The sequence below is a fragment of the Otolemur garnettii genome, unplaced genomic scaffold (genome assembly GCF_000181295.1).
Source record: "Otolemur garnettii isolate 467f Iridium unplaced genomic scaffold, OtoGar3 scaffold00053, whole genome shotgun sequence".
NCBI lineage: Eukaryota > Metazoa > Chordata > Mammalia > Primates > Galagidae > Otolemur > Otolemur garnettii.
In genome coordinates, this window is record NW_003852448.1 from 8554596 (window position 1) to 8561292 (window position 6697).

The following is a 6697-nucleotide window of genomic DNA, read 5'->3' on the forward strand; positions in this document are numbered from 1 at the left end:
AGTGTCTTGTAACTAAATTTGTATGTTTTGACAATTCTGATGGAATTAAGCGTCTTATTCAAACAGAGTCCATGTTTGTTACACTCATAATTAAGAATAACATGCTTATTTTAAAACTTTTAACTTGAAGAAAGGATACCTTTTTCTGATTTACATAAAGGGTAGGATCGCAGGGCTGACTAGACAAGGAACAGCCTGGGACTATAGCACCTTCTAGTGGCTGAGAGGCTGGTGTTCTGCGGGATATGAAGGCATCAATGTGGGGACACTGAGCTGGAGGACTCTAGAGACAGGCAGGCAGGAAGTCCGAAGGTTGTGACTGATTCCTGTTTCCCTTGGGTTATTCACGTCAACCCTCCTACAGAAAACAACTAAAATTAAACAGGATGAATATGTTCCTAAATATCTCAAAAGCATTTCAGGGGCATTAAGACAATAAGGAATCACCAGGCCAAAGCAAGGATGCCGACAAGTTGGCAAGCACGAGGAAGGACCTTTCCTGGAGGCATTTAACCATCCTGGAAAATGACAGCCTTTGCTCTGCACTGGGGAGAGGGAAGAGCAGGGCGAAAGTGGCACCAGACAAAGTTAAACAGGCAGGAAAGACTTTACTCAAGACTCTTGCAGCAGGGAAGAGAGGCCGGTCTGAACTCAGCTCCACTGCAACGGGAAGTAGAGGGGCCTCTAAGCACTGGAGCAGCTACTAGATAGTCCTGAGGGTGTTAGGGGAGGTGGGTCCCTGGGATGTGTCCAGAGAGGCAACTTATTCCTAAATTTGCTCATGTTTTTCTCTGTGATTAGGCCACTTGTATTTGTTAATTGGTGCAAATCAGGCTCCTACCCTCCATCACAGACAAGAAGGGAAGAAGGTGAGGGTACTATCTCTGTTGGTGTTTACATTTCAAAAGGATGGCTTCCAGGTCCTTGAGAAAGATGGTACCAGGTTGTAAAACTGCCAAGAAGCTTTAAAAAGACTTACATCTCAAGTGGGCAAAGAAAGAACGTATGAGTTTTCTAGTGTAACTACTCCAAGGAAACAAAGTTCAAGGACCTATAGTTAGAAAGAAGTTTGTCTTACGCGTCATCAAACTAGGGGAACACAAAGTCAACTTGGTCAGAGTCTAATACAAGACACACTCCAAAAAAAGCTGAGCTTCTGAAGCGCTGCCCTCTCTTAGGGTGACAGTGACCTCAACGTGGAACAACCACCTAAAATGACAGCTTTTTGGGGATCCTCTGGGTGGCTCAGGGAACTTCAAGTCTGGAACTTGGTTTAAGGCTGTTCAGGTTAAATACTGACCACAGGGAGTGTTGGAAGCACATGCAAATCCTCTCTGAGGATTTTTATTTTAATGTTCATTGTGGGCCTCAGATTACACCTACATAAATAATCTCTAAGGACAATATCCAGCCCACAACCAAGTTAGCCAAGTATGTTAGCATAGCCCTGGGAATCCAACCCCATCAACACCCAGCTAGAAGAGGCTCAGCAGCCATGACTCTTGTAAGGTTCCCCCTCCCCTCTTTGGCCCCAGCATTCTCATCCTACCACCTCCCCCAGTCCCTCAGCCTTGGATTTTGATCAGACAGGCTGCCAAGAAGCGCTCTGGGGCTGAGCGATGGCTGCTGTGTGCCCTTGTGGGATCCGGGGAATAAACAAAGGAGAAGTGATAGATCCCAGGACTGGGAAGAGCCCAACCTCTAAATCCCAAAGGGTGTCTTCCCTCCTGAGGGAGAACCCAGAAAATAGGCAGGAGTGGAGGCAAAATTCAGAGGGCAAACAGAAGCAGGTGCAGGCACCACCCTCCCCCCACACTCAGGCCTGGATGGGACCCCCAGCTGCTTAGGGCTTTGAGGAACTCTTCTGACATTGATTGCTCACCTAGTCCTTAGATACACCCAGCCATAGGAAAGTCCCCAATCTCTGCCTCTGCCTTTCCTGGGGACCTTGGCACTAGACCAGCCTGCAGAGCTCCAGGCCTGGCAGGCCCCACCCAGAGCTGCACACAGAGCCCCTGGGCACATACACTGTCCCAAAGAGCACAGCTGCCTGGGCTCCAGCCAGACACCCATGCCTGTTTCTGTGTGGCCTTCCCACACCTGTGCTGGGCTCCCGACATCTTACTGTGGCAGCTGGGCTCCCTCAGAGCTTAATCAGCAGATGTGGGAATAGATGTCTAGCTTTCCATCTCTTCCTGAGCTTATAACCCCTCTTCATAGGCCTTTTGGTTGGCTGGCTCCCTGGTCTTTCAGTGGGAAATAGTACAGGGCAGGAGAGACTGAGCATGAGTCTGGAGGGGGGACTCACACAGGGGGCTTCCCGGGAGCAATCTAGGTGGAGGCCAGAAACCTAGGCTGGCAAGTCCCTGACTGCAGGGAGCCACATCTGTGCTCAGAGGGACTTGATGGCCAGGCCAGGTTCTCACTCAACCTGCAGCCCTGGCCTCCTCAGGTCCTCAGGTATCTGGCCCTTAATGCAATAGACTGGGGGCCTTTCAATCAGTGCCTGGGACAGGTAAACTGTCACCCATAGTCCTTGTTCATGAAGAGTAATTGAGTGATGTCAACAGAGACATTTAAGGGGTCTCCCTAATCTCAAATGGCACATTGGAGCTAACAGCTCAAAGGCACAATATTACCTGAATCTGATTCCCAGCTCCTCATTCACCACCTGTGTGAACCTAAGCGAGCTCTTAACCCATTGTGCATCTCAGTTTTCTTATCTGTGTGATGGAGAACAACTTCTAGCTCATTGAGTTATTGGGGGACTAGAGAATCTAATGCCTTCAAAGCACTAACCCCTTGCCTGGCTCAAAGAGAGCACTTGGCTAAGGTCCTCGATGTGGTCATGGGTAATGCAGCATCAGCCTCTGGGTCAGAAGCAGGACTCAGTGAATCTGAGTGGGACCAGTGACCCTGGGCACAAACTAAGCATATTGGGCTGATCCCCGCAGGATGGGAGTGAGGATCTAGAAGAAGAAGCCGGCAACATGAGACCATAAGACCCAAGAGGGCCTCCCCTAACAGAGCCCTTGGCCCCAAAGGCCTGTTTCTTAGCTCACTTTCTCAGGTTCCCTCTACTCTGAGAGCTTAACAGCGTCCCTCAAGAGCCCAGGAAATATATTCCTCTCTGACTTAGAATTCCATAGTCACTCCCCTTCCCCAAACAGGAAACCTCAGCCCTTCTCATTGGGGCTCCATCAGGAGCTTCCCTTTCTTTATAGCAGTCCTCACATCTACAGATTTTGTGATTGTTGTTATCATTGTGACCATCTTGGATGTTAGAATAACTAAAGAGGGATGGGTCGGCACCTGTACCTCAGTGGTTAGGGTGCTGGCCACATACACCATAGCTGGCAGGTTCTAACCCGGCCCAGGCCTGTTAAACAACGACAACTACAACAAAAATAGCCGGGCATTGTGGGAGGCGCCTGTAGTCCCAGCTACTTGGGAGGCTGATGGAAGGGGATCGCGTAAGCCCAAGAGTGTGAGGTTGCTGTGAGCTGTGATGCAACAGCACTCTACCTAAGGCAGTGGTTCTCAACCTTCCTAATGCCACAACCCTTTAATACAGTTCCTCATGCTGTGATGACCCCCAACCACAAAATTATTTTCATTGTTACTTCATGAAGGTCCTAGGGTGACATAGTGACACTATGTCTCAAAAAAAATAAAACCTAAAGAGTGGCAGAAGTCATGAGAGGCTGAGGATGACTCTGGGGCTACTACCATCCTGGACACCAAGGACCCAGGACAAGTCTGGGCAGAACCAGGGCCACTCTCCAGGGGATAGTCCCATCCTCTGCTTGTGTCCCACTTGCCCCAGAAGCACAGGCATCCTCTCTTCTCTTCCTTCCCTTCTCCTGCAGGTATTTCCCACTATCTATGTTACACATCAACCCCACCCATGCCCAACCCCCACTTCCTGTAAACACGCACAGATCATCTTGTGGCAACCAGAACAAGAACCAGACTCACTACCCAGAGGTCAGGGAGCTCAGTCAAGACAGCTTTCTCCAGTTTCACTTTCTCTCACTCTTGTGAAGAGGATAAGAATCAGATGGAGATTCAGGGGCAGAGACTGGCCACCTGTTCATCCTGTGATTTTGTCTTCATGCTTGATACAACACACTTCAGTGGGAAAATGCCCCAGTGCCCCAACCCTAGCCTCAGCCGCCCTCTCACTACAAATACCCTCCTTGGGGTGGGGATTCAGGCTGGACAGGGAAGATCCTGGAACTTCTGCCAAAATTAACTTCCTTATCCATTCGGGGGGACCCCCCAGATTCCTCTGCACTCTCTGCTCTGGGAATATCCTGGCACAAGAGGATGAAGCTGTCCCAGCAACCAAAAGAGCAATGATTAGTGCCATGGAGACTCTGGGCTGCAGAGAGATGCTTAGGACTCCCAGAGCCGAGCAGGGACCCAGGGTACTGCACAAGTCCCCAAATCAGGTCTCCAGATCAGCAGGAAAGACTGAAGCCTGTATCAAGCCTCTCCTTTGGGGGTCCCCACAGAAACATCCCCCATCTTTCAACCCCAAAACCTTTTCATGTATCCCAGGCCCTAGGGGAACTCCCCATAACCTCATACTGGAAACGTGTGAGGCATGTTGGGGGTGGGGGGCAGGGAGAAAGACTCAGTCATCCAGCCTGAGTCCCCCAAACACAAGGTGCCCACTTTCCAAATGATGGGCTCTCCCAAAGCCCTTCCTGCTGTTGTCTTCTCTCCCTTCTCTGGTTTGACCAGGGGGTCCTTCCCCACCATGCACTGCCACCTGCTAAGATGCCACCTGTAAACCAAAACGGGTTCTGTCTTTTCTTCTTCTTGGCCTGCAGACAAGAAGAAACCATCAAGGAGGCGGCGCCTATGGCTCAGTGGGTAGAGCACCGGCCCCATATACTGAGGGTGGCAGGTTCAAACACGACCTTGGAACAAAAAAATAGCCAGGCATTGTGGCGGGCACCTGTAGTTCCAGCTACTCAGGAGGCTGAGGCAAGAGAATCGCCTAAGCCCAGGAGCTGGAGGTTGCTGTGACTGTGTGATGCCATGGCACTCTACTGAGGGCGATAAAGTGAGACTCTGTCTCTACAAAAAAGAAAGGAAGGAAGGAAGGAAGGTAGGCAAGCAAGCATCAAGGAAGCAATTCAGCATCACTCACGGGTACCTGTACTCCTCTTTGCTTGGGTTCATCCTAATGTGACAGTCATCTGTGTGGCTAGAATGTACATTGCGGACGTGGCATTGTGCCCCAGCCAGGCAGGCTTTTGTGGGCTCTGTGCTCTTTGCCTGGAGACAGTGGGAGAGCAGGAGGAAGAGGTGGCTTGACTTGGTTTCCAACAGCATATGCCACAGGGCGAGGGTGGAGGCAGGAAGAAGGGAGGAGGATTTCCTTCTGTCCAAAAGAGGCTCTGCCTTCCTGCCATCCTGTGTGACTGGCAGAGGGAGAAGGGACAGACCAAGGAGGGGTCTGCACTCACTTCCTAGCAAGGAGATGAGGAGAACCCAGAGAGAAACGGCTACCATGAGTGCCTACACAGGTGGCACGGCAGTCTCATGATAGATCCCCACACTCCAAGCTCTGTGGAAGCAGCAGAGAAGGGCTAAACCCAAAGCCAGGGACAAAGGACTTTGGAGCAGCATCTCAAATAGCCCTGTGCCCAGGAACCAGCAGAACCTCTCACACCTTGGCACCGAGAACAACCCAGAACCACAGCGCAGCTCGAGGGAAGGGTAGCAATTAAAGGGTGCCTTGTTTGCTGTCGCCCCAGCAGAAAGAGGGTTTATAGACAAAAATGAGATTGAGCTGCGGAAAATAAATGTATATTTCCTATAGATCTAAATATGTAAATTAAAATGGTTACCCACTAACACATGACTTTAGATTCTTACCCAAGGCAAAAGCAAATGTGTGTAGGTTTCTTTTTTTTAATTGGGACAGAGAGAACAATTTGTCACCTTGGTAGAGTACTGTGGCATCACAGCTCACAGCAACCTCAAACTCTTGGGCTTAAGTGATTCTCTTGCCTCAGCCTCCCAAGTAGCTGGGACTACAAGGTGCCCACTACAACACCAAGCTTTTTTTTTTTTTTTTTTGGTTAGCAGACCCAGGCCAGGTTTGAACCACCAGCCCCAGAGCATGTGACCATCACCCAAACCACTGAGCTACGGGTGGCCCCCTAGGTTTCTATTTTAAACAACTGCTTGGGGAAGGGGCAAAGGGGGGAAAGGAGATTGGTAAATTGACCAGGTACAGTGCTCACTGTGTGAAGAGCACACTTACATGCATATGGACTCAATCTGTACAAAAACCAAGTGTATAAACAAGTACCCCTAACCCTCCAAAATAATAATAAAAAGAAAAAAGAATTGCTTGTCAACTAATTTCAAGTGTTTTTCTTCTTTCAGGGAAAATGAGGAAGCCAGGATGCAGCCAGAGCAAGCTTCCAACCCCACCCCACATTGCCACAGGGTATTTGAAGGGTCAGAGATTGAGGTTTCAGATGTAGCCTTTGGGTGGGGCTGATGACTCTCAGGCCCTGCCCTGTCTTTTAGACTTGGGGTTTGGTACTGTCAGTGGGGTATTCCCCTGTCTGACCCATGTGCATCAGCATCTTTACCAGAGCATAGAAGGGAGAATCTGCCTAGGTCCCTCTTCTGCTAACCACCCCCACCCCACACATTAAGGTTAACAAAC